A 21347-nucleotide genomic window follows, 5' to 3' on the forward strand; every position below is an offset into this window, starting at 1 on the left:
TCCATAGTTCTTCTTGAATTCAGATTTTTTCTGCCATTTGGGTATTCATAAACCCTAGCAAAACAGGAGTCTGTCACAGTCATCCTTGTTAAATCTGCAGCATATTGGGTATTCATAAACCCTATAGCAAAACAGGAGTCTGTCACAGTCATCCTTGTTAAATCTGCAGCATATTGGGCTGTAGTCAAGGCCCTCTGAAAAATGCTTGTCCCTCTGAATGGACAAACAGTCCAGTGTGCATTAGTGCAAGGGACAACCAGGATTGGGGAATGTTCTTGCTTGGGACGCCAGCAACAGTGGAAGGACAGCGCTACCCAGGCTGCCAGACTGTAAGTAGGGTGGTTGCAGAGTGTGACCAGAGATGCCAGCTGCTGAAACCCAGGCTGCGAGGACAAGGCAACCTCCATTAGCATCTCGGAGACCTGCATCTGACCTGCATTCAGCTGCCGCATCTGCATACTAACTGTGTGCAAGAGCAGATCTCCAAATCCAGTGCTGAATTGCTCTTACAAGGGGACTCACCTCTCTAGATTATCATCTTGCAATTCATCTGCAGGCCCTTCACTCTTAGGCAGGCATCTTTCCCTGACCAGAGTACAGTGGGCATGGGCATGTTCAGCATCTGTAAATTCTCTGGTGGTTTTCTTCCATGCAATAACACTTCACCCATGCTTTTCTCTGCCGCTGTCAGTATAGACAATTTCCCCATAAATATGATTAAAGTTCCTTAAACTGTCTTCTTCAAACACCCTTCCAGCAAACCTTGCACTAGAATGAAGGCCAGTGGTTGAAAAGAAACTAATTTTTGTGGCCACCTCCAGTCAGGCTGTCTCCCCTTATCCCAGTCTCTAGCTGCACAGTATGGGGGTAAAGACCACTCAAGAGACCTCTGTGTCTATGCTTCTGCAACAAGGTGGCTGTACCCATGCCCTACACGTGTTTTGTCCACCGTCTTGGCTATGAACCTCGTGGTAGGTGGGCACAAAGCTCACTTGGTGACCAGGAAGAGCCAGAAGCTGGTGGCCAAAGTTGTAGCTCATCCTTCTGACTAGGACATGTTTGTCTGTTTTGCTGCCTACTGGTCTGTAACAGCAAGCATTTGCTAACTTGCAGGCTTGCGCTGCACATCTTGTTTTCCAATGCATTTGCAAAGACACCTGGCGTGGAGCTGAACGCAGCCATCAATAGGTAAACAGACTTGCAAGCGAAAACAGAGGGCAGGCAGAACCCATTGTATTTACAGAATGAAGTACACCGCTCAATGAATTCCCACTAGACCATGGTGTGGAAGGGTGATTATTAACACGGCTGGGGAATGATGTGCTTCAGACTCCAGTGGGACTCAGCAAAGGGCTGGCAATAAGTTTGGTAGCTGTGGTGGGTTGGCCCTGGCTGAGGGCCAGGTGCCCACCAGAGCCGCTCTATCACTGCCCTCTTTCATTAGACAGGGGAGAAAAGGTACAATGAAAGAAAACTTACGGGTCGAGATAAGGACAGGGAGAGATCATTCTCTAATTATCATCACGAGCAAAACAGACCGAACTTAGAGAGGGAATTCATCTTATTTATTACTAAGTAAAACAGAGTAGAGGAATGAGAAATAAAACCAAATCTTAAAAACACCTCCCCCCACCTCTCCCATCTTCCCGGGCTCAACTTCACTCCCGGCTTCAACCTCCGCCCCCCCTCAGCGGCACAGGGGGACGGGGAGTGGGGGTTACGGTCAGTTCATCACACGGTGTTTCTGCCGCTTCTTCATCCTCAGGGGGAGGACTCCTCTCATCGTTCCCCTGCTCCAGCCTGGGGTCCCTCTCACGGGAGACAGTCCTTCATGAACTGCTCCAACGTGAGTCTCCTCCACGGGGTGCAGACCTTCAGGAGCAAACTGCTCCAGCGTGGGTCCCCCACGGGGTCACAAGTCCTGCCAGCAAACCTGCTCTGGCATGGGCTCCTCTCTCCACGGGGCCACAGGTCCTGCCAGGAGCTTGCTCCAGCGCGGGCTTCCCACGGGGCCACAGCCTCCTTCAGGTGTCTCCACCTGCTCCGGCGTGGGGTCCTCCATGGGCTGCAGGTGGAATCTCTACACCCCCTCATCCTTCCTCCATGGGCTGCCGGGGGACAGCCTGCTTCACCATGGTCTTCACCACGGGCTGCAGGGGGATCTCTGCTCCGGTGCCTGGAGCACCTCCTGGCCCTCCTTCTGCACTGACCTTGGTGTCTGCAGATGTTCTTACATCTTCTCACTTCTCTCTCTGGCTGCAAAAGCTCTCCCTGACTGTTTTTTTCTCTTTCTTAAATATGTTATCACAGAGGCGCTGATTGCCTTGGCCTTGGCCAGCGGCGGGTCCATCTTGGAGCCGGCTGGCATTGGCTCTGTCAGACACAGGGGAAGCTTCTAGCAGCTTCTCACAGAAGCCACCCCTGTAGCCCCCCCGCTACCAAAACCTTGCCATGCAAAACCAACACAGTAGCTTACTTGCTGCCAGCTTGCTTGAACCTGAGTAATGATGTCTGGTTATGTAGAGTTTACGGGGTTTTTACTGATCTTCAGTATGAATGCTCATCCAATCCAATCCCAGCTTCCAAAAATTAATATCTACCACACACAAAAAAAGGCGGGGGGGGGGGGGGGGGACAAGGAGGGAAGATACTACTTTCAAAGCAAAGGCCTGAGAATTTGAAGGAATCTGCCGTTTCCCTTTTCTTCAGAAAAGTGTGACAGGTCCTGAAGGGCATGGAGAACTGATTTGAAAATGTCATCCTTGTGCCCACTAACTCCTCAAAAGCCATCAGGCAAAAAGAATGAAGCATTTGTCTCCACAAATAATAAACCTTTTGGATACTGGGGACATTAGCATCAATGGGAGCTTTAACATATAATTCTTCACATACAGTCCATGAGGAAAACCACACCATGAGTACTGGCAACTAGAGTTTAAAATTTAGTGATTTTTTTAATAAGAAGCAGTAATTTCTTTTTGGAGGGAACTGAAAGGAAATAGTAGAACAGCCATTTCAAACCAACATCTTTATTTTTAAAGAGGCATTAAAATACAGCTAGGAGCAAAATTCTGTTTGCCTGAAGTTAGTAACAAATGCCTCTGCAGTGGATCTGGTCATGACAGACAGGGATTTGATACCATCTAAAATGCCCAGCATACTTCACAGGGAACACTGATTAGATGATTCTTACATTAATAAGGCCAGTCTGATTCAAAGCTTGACATATTAAGTAATAAACTCTCATGGAATAATGCTCAAATATTTTTTTTCCTGCTCTACTATACAAAACAACAAGGCAGAAACAATATTTCAGCTCACAGCAGGACATGCTGAGCAGTCTTTTTTGCTAGTTAGCACCGGACTTTTAAGCAAGAGGAAGTGATTTTTTATCTCAAGAAACCAACTGATCCCCTTTCTCTGTCAAAATGTATTATCTGCCTATCACTAAAGGGTTTCTCCCATCCACAGTGACTGGGGACTTTATCTATATATATATTCTTTTTTATATATATATGTATATTTTAAACTACAATGTCAGGTAGTGAAAGGAAATTTTGAGCCAAAACGTCAGCAATTTTTTTAAATTCAATGTGTATCACTGAGCAGTCTGCAAAGCACCCATATTTTGGAGCTCACAGTGTAAATACTGTGAGTATTCCCATATCTGCGTATCCAGATTGAACTTTAATGGCTCCTTTACGTATCCTCTTAAAAAGTCATGAAAGCACAGCTTCCAGTCATAGATGTTGGATTTCAGTTTAGGGAGCAGCTTAGCCAGGAACTGATGCTCCTCAGGAAATTGTTTTCTCCAACCAATAAAGGACATTATAATTTATTAGATTCCTATGAGGTAATGGCAAGGGAGCATTTTGTAATGATTCAGCAATGAAAGATTAACTCTGATTATATTGCTGCTTTAGTGACAATCCCTGGGTTGTCAAAACCACTTTTGATTCCTCTGACGTGAAGTGACACTAGCTACTCATTATGTAAGACTTACATTCAAACCCCAAGCCTGAAACTGAATGAGGACTTATAAATAATGTATCAATAAGGTAAATTATGCAAGAAATCATTCCAGAAAGTGTCTGAACTTCTCAACAAATTAGATAACAAGGAGGTCTTTTTTCTAGTAACTTAACTAAGCAAATTGAAATGGGATTTCTTAAGAGCTTCCTCAGCGTTTTCTTAGCAGTTACTTGGGGTTCCTGGTCAATTTCATTAAAACTGGGACTTGCAAAGTCTATCATAAACTCAGCAAATCCCCATTTCATTTTCTGTCATGCAATATAATTTAAGGCACTTCCTTGCTCCGTTGGCCGCTGGGCCAGCTGGCATTGCGGGGGCATTAGTCTCTTTTCCATTCTCCCCTCCGACATCGAGGGGATTGCACAGGAGACGTGAGAGCATCTCTAGAGCACCACAGTGCTGACAAGAACAAGATCAGAGGCTCGTGCATTAGCCTCTGCGCCTCTTGCTCTCTGAAGCGGTGGGCAGGCACCCAGGGTGACGGCGTGCGGATTGCAGGGTTGAGATGGACTCTTCAGTGACCTTCTTGTTTCTAGTGTCAAGTGTCATTACGCTACCATTACACAGGACCTCATCTCTAAAAGCCTTTTTAGAGAGATTTAAGCATCTTGTAGGTTTGTAACCCTACCTCCCTTTTGCATTTAAAAAGAACAATCATGCCTGCTGCCCTTTGTTGGAGGAGAAATTTGGTACCCGTCTCTGCAAACCATTCTGCACAGTTAGTTCATACACTTTTTCAAGTTAGACAGTTTAAAATGCTCAGTAAAGATTATTCTCAGGTGTCAATTAATGTATTTCATTTAAATATTTAAATTACTTCTGTAAAACAAATACAGCTACTGTTGTTACAATCCCAAAGAAAGGTTGGAGGTTTTGGTGTGTTTCTCCTTAGTTTACTGCCAAAAAGACTCTGGTTGACAGCTGACACTGAGAGACATCTGTCCAAAACTAGCAGTAGGTACCCAAATCCATCTGAAGCTTAGTGGAGCCCACTAAGCTCTTGTGAATCCCAGATATTTGAGTGAGGGTGCTGTGTGATGCCACGATGGACCAGTGCCTCTGCTTCTGGTTGCTCTTCCTGTGGGAAGTAAATTTCCATGGCTTCCCAGCCACCCCGAGGTCACTCCGGATGCTAGGCAGGCTTTAAGAGAAAAGAACAAACTTATTTGACCAGAGTAAAGACTAATAAAATGATTATTATATTTAGGGATAAATGAGCAGATTCACCTAGTCACTTGTAAGCAGAGGTGTAGTTCCTCTGTGCCATCCCAGCATCTATTTTAGGATGAGAAAAATCACCCTCTGGAGATACATATTTCTCTGTGCTGACTCTACAGAGAGTCCAAGGTGATTAGCTCAGACTTCAACAACGAATTTTTAGATGAATAAGACTGGTGCGATGAACCCAATCAGAGAGGACGGGATGATTGTCTAACAGCTGACAATGATGATGAAAAAAAAAAAATTGCATTATGGCCCAATGTCTGATTTTAATAGCCTGCAGCTAGTGTGCAAGGTAGCCTTTTCCTAAATATTCAAGTGGTAAGGTGTTGTCACAGGTTTCACATTATAAATGTATGGCTGAACTGTGCTAGTAACATATAATCATATTTCTTTCATGACGTGCAGTGCTCTCAGCTGTACGCACTGACAGTATTAAAGCTACTAGTATAAAGGATAGTGACAGGGAATACGCTTGTGTTAAATGGCCTGTAGTAATTGTGTCGCTGAATTGAGCTAATAATCACCACACTGTGCCGCAATATCTTGGAATAACATCTTTCCAGCTTACCTAATACTATAGAAATGAGATTCTTAGGCTTACTGAAGGCAGATTTCTCCTCATCTATGAATTTTATTTGAGTGTGACTGATGTCCTGATTCACCATTTCCAACCCATCTTTGGAAGCCTGCTGCAGGATTGAGCGAGCAATGCAGCACAAACGAGCTCCATCACACGGCTTTCCAAAACGAGTGTCTGCAGCTATTACAGAGGTAGTGTCAAACATAATCTAGACTCTAAATCTTTTCTCAAACTTAGCTTCTGCAATATAATTCCAATGACCTTAATGCAGTCACACCTGATTAACAATGGCAGAAATTAGTACAGAAACAGATGTCATACATAGAGAATAAATTTTTTTCATCTGTGTCATAAATTTCATTTAATATAGCTGGAAATCAGCAGTGATTCACAAGATTGAGCCTGGCCTTAGTTTCTCAGTTCCCATTAGACCTCAGCAGAGGGGACTCGACAGCTTAGTCCAAAATTATTCTTTGTAAAATTACTCCATTGAGATTTTCTGGATTCTCTCTGCAGCAGACATCTAAACCTGTTGTGTTCATTGCAAGGTGCTTGCTCATTTGTAAAAATGCACTGTTTATTTTACTGAGAGCGGATTGCCCTTATAAAGAAATTTAAGGTCTCCTGGGAGTTTCTTTTTTGTGAGAAGATTTGAGACCAAGACATTAGGTTTGCTTCCAGTGTATGAACTCCACAGTTCTGAATATCAGTTTGTTTCACAATGGAAAAACTGACCAACTGATAAGTTTAACTAATTTTTTTTATTTTTTCTGTTTTAATAGAGCACCTTTTAATAACTGTTCTTTCTCCAGAAACTTTAAATGGAAATAGTAAGTTATTTCCTGATTTAAAAGCCTCATATAGCCTTGATCTCAGAATAGGAACATACAAGTGAAGACCCAGCCTTTAGCTCAGTTTCTTTTTGCACAGTCTCCAGCCTGGCAGGTGTTCAGTGTTCGTATTGCTGCCTCTGTCAGCTATGTTACCTGAGCTGATTAACCCATCCTTGTTCAGAGTTCTATACATTTTCACCACAGTATATAGATAGGACAATACTTAGTTTTCTGCTTAGCCTCCTTTTCTTATTATTTCCTATTTTCTCTGTTACAAGAAAAAAAAGTCTTTGCTGTTGGAGGCAAACAAAAAAAATGACTGCAGCTGTGTTTTCAAACTGTAAGTCTAGCACAATCAATTCCCATGGGAGCTAGTTGACCACTGTAATTATTAATTGATTAATCCAGGTGTCAGCAGCTAAAATAAAAACCTTACATAATTGCTTCTCCATTACTGTTGTTGTTGATGTCAGTAAAACCAAGTCTAAGAGTCTGCGAAAACTCATAATACATAGCTGCATTTTTAAAAAAACAACTTGTGAGACTATGAGAAATTAGCAGGTGAAAAGATATTTGCCAGAAAAACAGAGACAGTCTTAAAACTGGTTAACTGACAAATACACACACATTTCTTTATGCATTGCAAATAAAAAATGCCCTTCCAGGGTTTCAACTATTTCCTGTGTTTGATATCTGAGCAGGGCAAATGGAAGCATTTGTTCCAGCTGAACAGCAGGAAACAAACTGAATTTATCAGCAAAGGAGAAGCATGAGTTTAGCTCCACATTAAATTTGCTTTCCTTGACGTCAGGGAGCTACACGGTCTATTGCCAGACTATGCCCATTGGCCTCCAGGCCAGAGAGCAGGTCCTCATTTATTAATAGCAGAAAAATGTTGTTCCATTTCCAAGAACTGCTTTTTTTTTTTTTCCCCATATCAGGCATCTCCATGCTATTTCTCCTATCTTTCCACACTCACAGTTAACAAGGAGCACACCAGACACCAACTGCTTCCTCCCAGCACCACCAACTCGCTCTGAGGCTCTTCTTGTAGCCAGGAACAAGGCCTTCAGGCTGCTTTAACTCTTTTTTTCTTTTCTTTTTTTTTTTTTTTTTCCTGATGAAACAGCACAGAGGTAGCTTGTAACGGGCAAAGGAATCGTCTCTAAACCTCTACTCTCAATCAGATTGTGCTCCCCATTCAGCCTGTAATTTAAATCCTCTCACAAATGGTTTTGGTAATAGCACAGGATAACTCACCGGATTAAAGATGAATCAGTGTGGGAAGACCATTCCCACCGCCTGCCCGTGCTGTGACACTGATTTCAGACCACTGTAAATGCCTTAGCTCCACACATGGTGTGGCCACCTGGCCCAAAGCCTCTTCCACCCACAATGTGCGTGGAGCTGAAGCAGACGGTCAGGCAAGGGCACTGGTGTGACACGGGAGAGGGCACTGCACAACGGGGAAGGAATAGCATTGCTTGTTCACCTTGATTTGCACCGTTTAGCAAGGACCATACCACACTTGGCCTTGAGTTACCAATGGACACCAGCTGTGGGTCTGGAACCACGATGGACAGTTTCACTGGCTTACCTCTCTTGTCATTTCCTACGCCTTGCCAAAAAGGAGCTCTTTACTGAGTGAAACAGCTACATATGAGAATAATTACTTAATCACACCCTTGACTAGGAAAACAGCATTGTTTGATGACTTTAAGGAGCTGGTAGAAACATCAAGCTTTCCTTTCGCCTGAACGCTGCTTAGAGCAGAAATCACCGAGGCACAAATACTCTAAGGCACTGAAGCACTAGGGCCCAGCTGACACCAGCGGGAGTTAAGGAACCACAAAACCGGACTAAATACTCCCATTCAAGTCAGAGGGAGAAAAAGGAGAGAGAAAAAAAAACAAACCAAAAAAACAAATAGAAGAAGAAAGTGAGGTAATGTAGAGTCTCTACAATCACAAAACCAGCAATGGTCGTTGTCACCTGCAGAACAAACCTTACAGATGTGGACTATGCTTCTGCTGGTAAATAAATAAACCAGGAGGCAAAATGGCTGACCTCGACCACAAGTAAACTTCATAGATCTGTGCCCCTGAGGTGGCCTGAAGATACATTTATTATTATTTTCTATGTATATTCCAGCTCAAACTATGTGAGGGCTGTTGCATCCCATGAGGTTATTGTTTTGGTATCATGAAACTCAGGACAGTTGTTGCAAGTTGTGGCTCTGGTTTCAGGCCATGTATGGGACAGCCAAGGAGACAAAGCATCCGGGGATAGCTTTGGAAGACAGTGTAGAAAGGCAGGAACCAAACCCAATTTGATCTTGACCATATAGTCCCCATTTAGGATTTTTTCCCTGATGTGTGTTATCCCCCCAGCCATGCCTAGGCTTTGTCTGGTCAGTGGGAGCTTGACATGGGATAAAACTGTGCCAAGGCATATGCTAACAGTTATATATAATGCAAAATCAGTGGTATAAGTGTGGTTGCATCCACAGAGAAGCAGCAAAAAGATCTAAAGTAGAAGAAGAGTCACTGTGTAAAGAACCCACTACACACAGGAAAACAATTTAGTCAAGGGATGGAGCAAGATGCAGCTGAAGCAGTGAACTCCATCTGGGTGGGAAGATCAACATGTGGTTCTGCTAATCTCCTGAAGAAAAGGTACAAACAAAACAAGGAGGAGAAGACACGTGTGAAACACCAGAGAGAAGTATTGGGTGAGATTGAGACAATGGGTTAATGAAAGCCAAGAAAAACAAAAGGTTTTGGCCAAAGAAGTGAGTAAATAAAAATAAATATAAAAAAAAGAGAGAGAGACTAAGAACAGAAATCAGAATTTCTATCCCAAATAACCCATTTTCCCAATTTTGCTTTAAAATACCACTGTGTTTACTCTTCTCTTCCCTCCACCCTGCCCACCAATGCCATCAGTCACACTATCTTCCCTTCCACCCTTTGACTAGGAAATTGAAAAAAACATTGATGTGCAGACCTCTGTTTTTCTGTCATGAGTAGAAGAATGTACAGCACCTCTCATTCAGCAATATGTTTTCTCTACAGATCCTGTGTTCAAAGATTTAGTTAATGCATGATGCAGTTATTAAAGGGTAAATAAACTACACATGAGGAATGTTCCATAGTTAGAGATGCATCTGGTAAATTCTCCATCTGGTCCAGAAATGTTGTTCAGTACCTTTTTCTTTTTTTTTTTCTTTCTTTTTTTTTTCTTTCTTTTTTTTTTTTTTTTTTTTTGCTAGTAACTGAGAAAATTCAATTGTCAAGAAGCTGCATTTCCTCCATTTTAGATACCATACATGAATCCATTAAAAACTACAAGCTAAGGAGATACAGAGGAGGTGGACACCACAGTAAGGCATTTGTCAAATGATGCACCTGCTTCCTGGCAGACTGTCAAACCCAGAGGGTGCAAGAGTAAACAAATCTAAACAATAATTTCCTTCCCCCACATTAGATGTGTGCTAGAGCTGAAAAAGATCCTAAATATTGCATTAGCAGGAGTAAAGTCTATTTATTCTATTAGAAAAAGGTAGTCATGGAACAACTGAAGTCACAAAGGGTTTGGACAAGGGTTTTGTGACTGCGAGTGGTCACATCATCCCTGTCCAAAGCCTAACTCTAACCTGAGGGTGTGGAAAAGCAAGATCATGGTGAACACTTGCTTCCAGCCCTAGTTTTATAGCTAAAGAAGTCTTACCTCAGCCACTTTTCAGCACCCAGAGTTGAAGTTTACTGCCCCCAGGCTAAACTTACCATGTGAGAGCATCCAAATCTGTCATAGCTAGTGTAAATGATTTAAACAGAGGCACCTCTGTGAACCTGGCTCATCTGGACATTGATAGGACAGGAAGCAATTGCACACAGTGGTCAGACCATGGCAACATCTAGCAGAGATGAGGACCTGGTGTCCCAAAGCAGAAATCTCTTCAACCAACATAACTGTGGTGTGGTCGACACACTGGAGGGAAGGGATGCCGTCCAGAGGGACCTTGACAGGCTGGAGAGGTGGGCCCCTGTGAATCTCATGAAGTTCAACAAGGCCAAGTGCAAGGTCCTGCACGTGGGTTGGCGCAATCCCAAGCACAACTATAGGCTGGGCGAGGAATGGATTGAGAGCAGCCCTGAGGAGAAGGACTTGGGGGTGTTGGTTGATGAGAAGCTCAACATGAGCCGGCAGTGTGTGCTTGCAGCCCAGAAAGCCAACCGTGTCCTGGGCTGCATCAAAAGAGGTGTGACCAGCAGGTCAAGGGAGGTGATCCTGCCCCTCTACTCCACTCTCATCAGACCCCACCTGCAGTACTGCGTCCAGCTCTGGGGTCCCCAGTACAGGAGAGACATGGAGCTGTTGGAGCAAGTCCAGAGGAGGGCCATGAAGCTGATTGGAGGGCTGGAGCACCTCTGCTATGAGGACAGGCTGAGAGAGTTGGGATTGTTCAGCCTGGAGAACAGAAGGCTCTGGGGAGACCTTAGAGCAGCCTTCCAGTACCTGAAGGGGCCTACAGGGAAGATGGTGAGGGACTGTTTATCAGGGAGTGTAGTGACAGGACAAGGGGGAATGGGTTTAAGCTGGAGGAGGGTCTATTTAGATTAAATGTTAGAAAGAAATTCTTTACTGTTAGAGTGGTGAGGCACTGGAACAGGTTGTCTGGAGAGGTTTTGGAGGCCCCATCCCTGGAAGTGTTCAAGGTCAGGTTGGATGAGGCTTTGGGCAACGTGGTCTATTGGAGGGTGTCCCTGCCCACAGCAAGGGGGTTGGAACTAGATGATCTTTGAGGTCCCTTCCAACCCAAACCGTTCTATGATTCTATGATTTTATTAACTGGAGTTTCAGAGACTAGGGCAATGGGCCAAAGGATAAGGTGGTGCAAGTGAAAACATCAGACTCACTTGTTACTCTCAAAGCACTCTAGACCGAAAAGAGGGTCCCCAGTAACAGGATCTGTAAATCTATCTAGAACAATGGGGTTTGCTTTTAATGTTGACTCCAGCCATCCAGCATCACTGCTCTTATCTCTGCCCTAAAATTTAGTCAGGACCATGTCAGAGCCAAGACAGTAGAAACCTTGAAGTTGTGTCCCATCTTAGGCAGAGCAGCATCATCAAACCAGTTAGGGTACTGCAGGATGTGAAACCATTTTTAGAAATGTAACCCAAAAAAAGAAACAGCAAAATTTAGCATATCTATCGTGGTGAAATACTGACACTCATGTACCTGCCTTCAAAAGATAGCAATGAGGCTAATGGTAGCAGGAGAAAGGTATACAGTAATGAGACAGACCAAAGAGATCTGATTTGGTGAAAAATAGAATTCTTTTGGGTTAAAAATTTTGAAGGGAGTGACAGAGTTTGATTTGCACAGAGATTAAGACACTTATTGTGAGTAAGTAGAAGTGGAGTCATTACAGGAGATCTTCACAGGTGAGGTTTGGACCTTACCTTCATTTGCAGGAACCTTCCCATTTGCTCTGCTGATAACTCTTCAGCCAAAAGCTCCCATACCACGAGACAGATCACAAGCATGGATCCCTTGCTCCTAACCTACAGTGAAGAAACTGAATAATACGTGAAAGCCATTGGAGTACACGTGCTATTGGCACTAGTAGAAGGTTTTTCACAGAACAGGTCCAGAGAAAGCCATTGTCTTCTGATGCTTGAGAAGGTATGGATCTGCAAATAAATAGTTTTCGCTAAACTGAAGGTCTGGTCTAAGGTCTAACATAGGAATGAAGGAATTGTCACACTGTTCTCTACAGGACTTTCAGTACATCCTGTGTTTGTTATAAACACAGCATTTTGGAAGGCTCTACATAGCAGAAAAGTGTATTTCTGCTGGAACCCCTCAAATCCAGCAGAAACTGGGCGGTTGGATAGATGGAACTGAAATAAAAAGTTACGTTTCATTCATGAAACCATAAATACAGCTGACACTTCAGGGCAGACTGTGAGAGTCGTGAAAATGTACTTGGCTATTGATGTGCAAAAGTGACTAAGTACTCACCATTCAGCTGTCACCTACACAAGAGTATAGCAACCTATAATCTCTCATGTATGGTACCTTTCAACAGCTCCAATAAACAGACAAACATTTTATAGGCAGGGACTGGAAATAAAGGGTGGGGGTATGACTGGTACCCATATATTTCAGTACCTAAGCAACCACATTAACCACAAGGCTGCAGCTAAGCAATGGGATATTTGTTCAAATAACCTTTGTTCCCAAATTTTATATTCTTTGCCTTTTTTGTGTGTACAAGAATCTTTGACTTCGTTGTGATAAAAGACTGACCAGAAATATGAGGAATCAATTTCATTCACAAAAAATAAAATCCTATTTATTGTTCTTCATCTAGGCCCTCTCCCTCAAAAAAAAAAAAAAACCAAAAAAAACCCCAAACAAAAAAACCCTCAAAAAAACCAAAAAAGCAAAAAAAAAAAAAAATAAAAATGCAGAAAGCCAGAGTCCTGCTGGAGACCAGGATATTCACCTGGGAAGTAGGAGATCCAGATACAGTCCCTACCTGGGAGATTTTAGAGGATGGATTTGAACTGGCCTGTAAGTGACCAGTGCTCAGCCACTGGAAAAGTACAGTTATCAATCACTAAGCAAATAAATATTTCTCCAGCTCAAAGTGGAGCAGCTCCAACCAGAGGAATTTCCTCCATAAGCAAATGTGTACCCTGGTTCAAGTCTCTGCTGCAAATCAGGTCCAATTCGTACCTTCATCACTTCCTAACCAGAGAGCTGTTTCCTCATCTGCTGCAGCATTGCTGCTCTCATCTCCCAAACCAGAGGGTCTCCCTGGACCTCAACATGCAATGCCATGTGAGTGGGCTCCATCCCCAGCTGCCCCATCTGCACCCTGGAGAGCCCAGAGAGCAGTCCGGAACAGCAGACACTTCATGGATAGGAATTAGGACTTGTGAATGTGTCCGGTCTGTTCTGCATCAGCTGCTCCTGACGACGATGCACATAGAGCAGATGGAAGCATGGGCAGCTCGGGGCCAAGCTGGAGCAAAGCAGCCAATTAAATCAATCTCTCTCCAGTCAGGCTTGCTTTCATTATATGTTGGTAACACTAGTAGCTGATCTATGATTCCACCCGTCTGTTGGCATAGGTATTAGCTGTATTTGTTTCATGAGATCACAGGGTTTTTTATAATTTGACCATTAAAAAAAAAAAAAAAAACATTTAAATAAACAAATAAATAGCTTGGCACAGGCTTTCCACTTCCCTGCACCCTCAGACTGTCTTTGACAACTGCACAAAGCAGATGTGAAGTGGCACCACTTGGGAGGCAGAGGATGGGGAGGATCATAGCCAGATCCTGAGCAATGGAGGCCGGCACATTTCCACTGAAATCAATGTGCAGCTCCAATGATGGAGACCATGCCAGCTTCTCTAAGTTGAGGGTCTGCTTGCAGCTCTAATAACCAAACTGCTCTGTACATTTCTCACCTGAGCATGTCCATCTCTAGAGCACTCGTCACTCTCAGTGCCTAGAAGCAAGGGACAGACTTGCACGGCATCATCTTCTCACAAAGATGTAGCTTCTGGTGACTCAGCAGAGAGAAGCAAGGTAGATTTGCTCTCAGCAGATGGAAGGAGGTACCTGACAGCTGCTTTCTGATCTCCTTCTTTGGCAGTTCTGGTCATCTTTATTGCTCCTTACACTCTGGAGATGTTTCTCTCTGAATGTGGTATTGCACAACCATCTCAGGTAACATTAAATCTCAGGTGACAGCTGACCCCACTCAGGCCACTGTGAATAATGAACACACTTCTGCTCACTTCTGCTGACTGCTAACAGCTTCAAGGGCAGAGACCCCATCGATCACTTCCCAGCATGCATAGACGGTCCGGCTACCAGGCTGGAGCTGCTTTGCAGCAGCAAAGGGTCCTCAGTGACAGGCACATCCCATTGCATAAAGTCCACAAAGGAGTACATCACACTGAATCTACCCAAGCATTAGCCACTACAAAGTGATACGGTTGGGTTTATCCTCTAGAGCTGATGGTGGTAGTTTTAGCACATAGAGGAAGTTTTAGCTCTCACCAGAGCCTGTAACAGCAGAGTGTCCACAGAGATTTGGTGTGAGCCTCGAGTCCCCTCTGAACATCCTGGCCCTCCAAAGCTTGGAATTTAAGGAGTCATTGAGACAATAAAAGAGCAATAGCTGAAAAACTACTGAAAATCTCCTAACAGCATACACCAAAAGGTAAATTCCCCAGCAGTTAACTGGTCTGTCCTAAAAAACATTTTGCTGCTGTAGCACTCTTTCTACGTGTTTGTAACTTGGAGCTACAGACCACAGTAGGCACGGCTGGCCAGGGCACTAGCGAGAGGCATGCTGCAAAGGGATGCAGGCAGAAATAACATTGGTCACATCCCAGCATAATAGTCTGGCATCTGGGCTGTCATGCAGTTGTGTTACCTACATGCTCAGCTGCCAGGCCAGGACCCTTCTGTGTTGGTAAATACTTCATGAAACCCAAGAGAAAAGACAGACTTTGCTTCATAGCTCCTGCTCCACCACCAGTGGTTACCCCAGAGGGTTTCAAACACAGCAGTGCCAGCACCAGGGAGTGGGGGGCTGCCCCCAGCCAACTCCAGAGTTTCAAAACAACCCCTCAAGTTCATCTTCTCCACCTGAAAATGGGCTGGTTCTTGATGGTTCAAGCAGGGAGTGGTTCTTTATGACTTCAGGAGCTTGCTGTATCACGAACAAAAATACCCTGTACAAGGAGAAGATATCTGATACAGGAGAGCTCTGTAGTATCACTGATGAAAGGTTAATCAAATCCAATAGATGAATCTCAACCCTGGGGAATTTCAAACTGCAAACACAAGAATATTTTTCATAACTGAGGCAATTAGTTAACAGGGAATTGTGATGAGCTCTCTCCTAGTTACACTCCTGAAGTTGGGTTCAGTTCTGGAATCTCAGCTCACAGAAACCCCAGCAGATCTTGGATTTATAGTCATTTATACTGGTTAATCTTCCAACCTTAGACGTCCTACTGAAAGCTATGCTCTATTTCATCCATAACCTATTGGATTCGGCACAGGAATTCCTGAATGAATGTCTATGGCTTGTGTTGTCAGACTGGGTGAACATAATAAACTTTTCTAGCCTTAAAATATATGTGGGTGTGGTGGGTTGACCCTGGCTGGGGGCCAGGTGCCCACCAGAGCCGCTCTATCACTGCCCTCCTTCTCTAGACAGGGGAGAAAAGGTACAATGAAAAAAACTTATGGGATAAGGACAGGGAGAGATCATTCTCTAATTATCATCACGAGCAAAACAGACCGAACTTAGAGAGGGAATTCATCTTATTTATTACTAAGCAAAACAGAGTAGAGGAATGAGAAATAAAACCAAATCTTAAAAACACCTCCCCCCACCTCTCCCATCTTCCCGGGCTCAACTTCACTCCCAGCTTCAACCTCCGCCCCCCTCAGCGGCACAGGGGGACGGGGAGTGGGGGTTATGGTCAGTTCCTCACACGGTGTTTCTGCTGCTTCTTCATCCTCAGTGGGAGGACTCCTCTCATCGTTCCCCTGCTCCAGCCTGGGGTCCCTCTCACGGGAGACAGTCCTTCACGAACTGCTCCAGCGTGAGTCTCCTCCACGGGGTGCAGACCTTCAGGAGCAAACTGCTCCAGCGTGGGTCCCCCACGGGGTCACAAGTCCTGTCAGCAAACCTGCTCTGGCGTGGGCTCCTCTCTCCACGGGGCCACAGGTCCTGCCAGGAGCTTGCTCCAGCGCGGGCTTCCCACAGGGTCACAGCCTCCTTCAGGTGCCTCCACCTGCTCCGGTGTGGGGTCCTCCACGGGCTGCAAGTGGAATCTCTACACCCCCTCATCCTCCCTCCATGGGCTGCAGGGGGACAGCCTGCTTCACCATGGTCTTCTCCATGGGCTGCAGGGGGATCTCTGCTCCGGTGCCTGGAGCACCTCCTCCCCCTCCTTCTGCACTGACCTTGGTGTCTGCAGATGTTCTTACATCTTCTCACTTCTCTCTCTGGCTGCAAAAGTGCTCCCTAACTGGTTTTTTTTGCTTCTTTAATATGTTATCACAGAGGCGCTGATTGGCTTGGCCTTGGCCAGCAGCGGGTCCGTCTTGGAGCCGGCTGGCATTGGCTCTGTCAGACACAGGGGAAGCTTCTAGCAGCTTCTCACAGAAGCCACCCCTGTAGCCCCCCCCGCTACCAAAACCTTGCCACGCAAAACCAACACAGTGGGGCAGTTAGTCTAAGTCTGCATGGTTTTACTAAAGTCACTGGAATTACATTGATTTAAACCAGCTGAAGATATGTCCCATTTTTAATTTCTTCAACAGTTCAAACCAGGATGATAAAACTGGTATAAGCAGAGAGTGAGCCAGCCCATTTGCATCCTGTGGGGCTACTGAGGAGCAACCCTTTCTGGTCCAGATGGTAATTCAGCCCATTTTAGAAGCAGAGGGGGTTTTTTGTCCCCACTTTGATTCAGAATTTGTCAGTTATTGTGGAGAGGACAAGGCTGTGAGGCAGGTGCTTAGAGAACCGTATTAAATTATGCACAGCAGAAAATCTGCAAAATGTACTTCAAGAGCTGGAAACTTACCATATGTGGCTGAAAATTGCAGAGATAGAATCCTAATTTCCAGATTAACTATTTCATCAATTAAAGCTGCATTTGCAATCCTTTCTTATTTATCTGCCAATCTGCGACTACTGCTAATACAAAGCCATCACCATAATAGAAACCAAAGTGGATATTTGATGCCATGTGCATATGGCAACCTACATTTTATTTCAAGCATAGTAGTTCTGGTTAATAAGTTTTTTAATGTGTTTCCATTAGTTTGTGGAATTCTACAGTTCCTATTAAAGAATACCTTTGATATGTAATCAAATCAGAAAATGAAATGAGCCGTGCTGCACACTATGTGTTGATGAAGTTGAGAGGGCAAGGTTTATACTTCAGATACTGTGGTAGCTGTTTACACAAGAACAAAACATCTCCTGCTGATCCGCTCAATTCTCAACACATTTTGCAAGCATACTTCAGCCCCGAAATTCCTCATGAGTCCAACTACCTCCTAAGTGTGCCTCCCAGCTCTGTAAGATCCAGCCTTCATTGTTGCTGCACTAAGCTGTGGTATACTTCGCTTAAATCCAAGCTAAATTTTGCAGGGCCTCAACTGAGAAGCTGTTAGCTGAAGCAGTCCAGTGGCAAACTCCTTGAAAAGGAGAAGATGTATGATGGTGTCATTAACAAAAAAGCAGGTCTGCAAAGGCTGTGATAGAAGTGGGACTGAAAGCGGCGCCAATGGCACAAACCTGCAACCTTGAAAAAACCCCTGAGCCCTGCCTTACTGTCTGCATCTAAATCAAATTAATATTTCTGCATGCATTTAGAGTCATGTCACTGAAATTGTATGCAGAATTGCATCCATCCCCTCAGGACTGAGCACTTCTCACCCATGCTACAGCCCCTTGTCTGAGTGATGGAGCCATGCTTTGCTCTACTGCAGGTACATCTGCAGTATTTCTTCCCCAATCCAGCCCTTTGCTCAAGGAGGGGAGCAGTGAAAGCAGAACATGTAGTCAGGGCTAGGGAAGACTTCCAATATTCATTTGCAATCAGTTTATGGCCCACTTGTACCTTCACAGAGGTGTAAATCCCAGCTTGTGAAGTCTCCCAGATGCCCACCAAGCCAGACACCATCCAGCAAACAGCACAGCTCTGACAGTAAATCCTGTGAGGCTTCGCACATGCTGACAGTCCAGGCAAGGCTTGAAGCCAACCTTGGTGCCAGACCAGGGCTGCTCCCCATCGTGTCCCCACTGGCAGCAGCTCCCACCCTCCCAGGCAGAAGAGGTGACCAGCAGCTCCCAGGGGACAAGGTGCCACTGTCATTCTGCAGATCAAACCTGGGAGGGCGGGAGGAGCGAGGGAGAGCTACAGCCAGCTTCTGATCCTGGTAACTGAGCGTAGCATCACCCATGACACTGAGCCTCTCCTAACGTCACTTGGTGCCCAAGGCTGCCTGTTGCTTGTGAAGTGCTCTTTCTGGTACTTTATTAAGGCACAGAATGTTGGCCCTGTTTTAAGGATTTAATGCTTCATTCTAAAATCATCTATTCAATCTGCATTTGTATACCTCTCCCTTTAAATTTATTAACTTTTTTTTAACATTTGCTTTTTATTAACTTCTTTTGAACCTTTTGCATATCCTGAACTCCGTACGCAGAGCACCATGTCTTTGAAATTAAGCGTGCTTTTTCTACCATTTTAAAAGATACATGCTTTTTGGCTACAAGCTAGCAATATTGAAAGTCTGACTTTATGCCTTTTTTCTTCTTTTTTTTAAAAAAGTTAATAAAAAGCAAACTGCCTGGAATAGTTATTTTAGGGCTATATATCAAAGAAATTGTTTGCAGCTCCAACACAGTGAGGTTTGTTAAGGTTTGGCAGGGGTGGGGGAAGAGTGGAGTTGAGTTATTGTCAGAACATCTGTGAGAACTGAGTCCAAAAAGAACCAGACACTCTCATAAATCTAACGATTTTATGTGGTACATTTGGGAATTTTTATTGTCATTATTGTGGTGGGCAGAGTACAGAGTACATGTTCTTTTTAAATTCTAGAGCAGAATCAGATGAGCTACTTCCTTATAAGTAAATCACATACTACATTATTTGAATTACTCAAAAACCCACATGGTCCTGATGAGATTAAGCCCTTATTGTACAGACAAGTAGCAAGAGATAATACCCATTCTTAAGAATTTACGATGTGCATGAGCAAAATGTTAAAGGCTATCAACAGTGAAACTATTCCCATTTTTCATATAGAAAGATATGGCAGACAGAGCTGAGGGGGTCTGATTTTAATCCCCTCTCTCTGAAATTCATCCATATCTTTAAAAGCATCCAGTTCTATGTGACCTCATCAGAAGTCATCCAGTGTGCTTTTAGGAGGATTGGGGGATAATCCCCTGTCCTGGATGTTATGGAAATGCAGTTGCTGCACCCCTCAGTGCTCCAGCTGAGATGGGAGCCCTCATAAACACAGGCTGCAGATGGGACTTGTCCAGACTCACAAGGGTCCAGAAAGTATACAGAGATCATATATGGATAGCAGCTGCAGAAGCAGAGATACCAACCCTCTGTAATCACATGTCTGTATTCATCCAGCCTGGCCTATTTCCTCATTCTCTTTCTTGGTAACTTCCCACTTGCTTTAGAGAAATTCCAAGGGTAGTCTCAGCTCACCGAGGGCCTGATTTCTGAAGTTATTTCACTACTTATCGTGGGATCCTTAACTTTAGAAATCTACATTAGAAGTCTCTAAACCTCACCTCGTCATGAAAGCTCTCTTCATAGTTGGTAGAGACAAGTGAGCATCATTACTGGATGGTTCATATGATCTGTTTCTCACCTCACCTATTTTGCAATCAGACAAGTCTTTCTCTAAAAGCACCAATTTCTCTCCTGTCATCATTAACAGGGTCCAGGCATTTGGTCAGTCAGAGATATCTTTAATTATGCAAAAAAATCCCACCTGCAAAACTTGAAAAGAATCTGCCCCAAGGCTTTCAAGACCTCCAGCTGACATCTAAATGTACCAAAATACCATTTAAAATCCAGATCTTGACGCCCAAAGGCTCCCCTCTGTATGCATTTCAGAGATCAAGACATCATAACAAAATCAGCTCCCTTTCCAGCTTTTCTGCCAGTCGTGGGAGAGGGCTTCTGGGTCAGGTCAGCAAGCTGCCTGCCTTTAAGCTGACTGTAAAGCCACTGAGCCCCCAGACAGAGAGTCTCCCTGAGCCTGAGCTGAAAGCAGATCTGGAGAGCAGCAGCGTCTCTCATTCCTCTGCAGGATCTGCCACATCAAACCTGTGTGTGACCACGTTCATCGATCAGTAAAAAAGCTGCAGAAAGGCTCTTTCTTTATCATGTTGACTTCTTTGGTCATATTTCTCCCATGCATTTGGAGGCAAGTACAAGAAATATTGCATGGAGACTGTCCAGGGGCTGAATGGCTGAAGGTTTCCATGGGAGTGACACTCTCAGCCCAGGCAAAGCTCTGCAGAGCTTGCTGACAAGGAGATATGCAGCCAGCTGCTCTGTAGCTCTGAAGCAGGTAGGGGAAAAAAATTATCTTTGCATTTTTTATGCCTAATTTAATGGAGCAACCTTCTGCTCTGCTCCTCTGGAAGTCAATGATACATCCATGATATCACTGGATCAGCAATACCTGTTATGAAAGTGAACTTCTATGCTGTTTTTAAGAGCTGAATCAGCTGCTTTGCTATTTCATTCCAAATTTCAGGAGCAAATTATCCTGGAGCAATAATCTCAAGAGCACCAGTCCCCACATGCATTTCACAGAAACCAGAGGTTCAAAACAAGCCGGGAAGGAGAGTCGGAATCCCCAGACAAAACAATAAAAGTCCATCAACATTAGTAAAGGGTAGAATACTATTGCCAAGACTAATATCCCAGAGGGCCTAATTGCTAAGATTATAGAAGTGTAAGACTTAGTAACAGCAGTATGAAATTATACTCCCTTCTAGATGTAATTATCGGACTCACTTGCATGATTTGCCTAGTAGACACCCAATTACAGTCTGCAACAACAGAAGTGTCTCTC

General features: G+C 44.2%; 1 long non-coding RNA gene across 1 annotated transcript in view; it reads right to left on the minus strand.

Moving 5' to 3' along the window:
- Positions 1 to 1650: 1650 nt before the first annotated feature.
- The window catches only part of LOC142601425 (uncharacterized), a 32913-nt gene continuing 13216 nt past the window's right edge, over positions 1651 to 21347 (minus strand). The window contains exon 3 of the long non-coding RNA XR_012834981.1: positions 1651 to 1800. This is a non-coding gene — a long non-coding RNA (uncharacterized LOC142601425). The remainder of the gene's footprint in view (positions 1801 to 21347) is intronic.

The sequence above is a fragment of the Balearica regulorum genome, chromosome 3 (genome assembly GCF_011004875.1).
Source record: "Balearica regulorum gibbericeps isolate bBalReg1 chromosome 3, bBalReg1.pri, whole genome shotgun sequence".
NCBI classification, from domain to species: Eukaryota; Metazoa; Chordata; class Aves; order Gruiformes; family Gruidae; genus Balearica; species Balearica regulorum.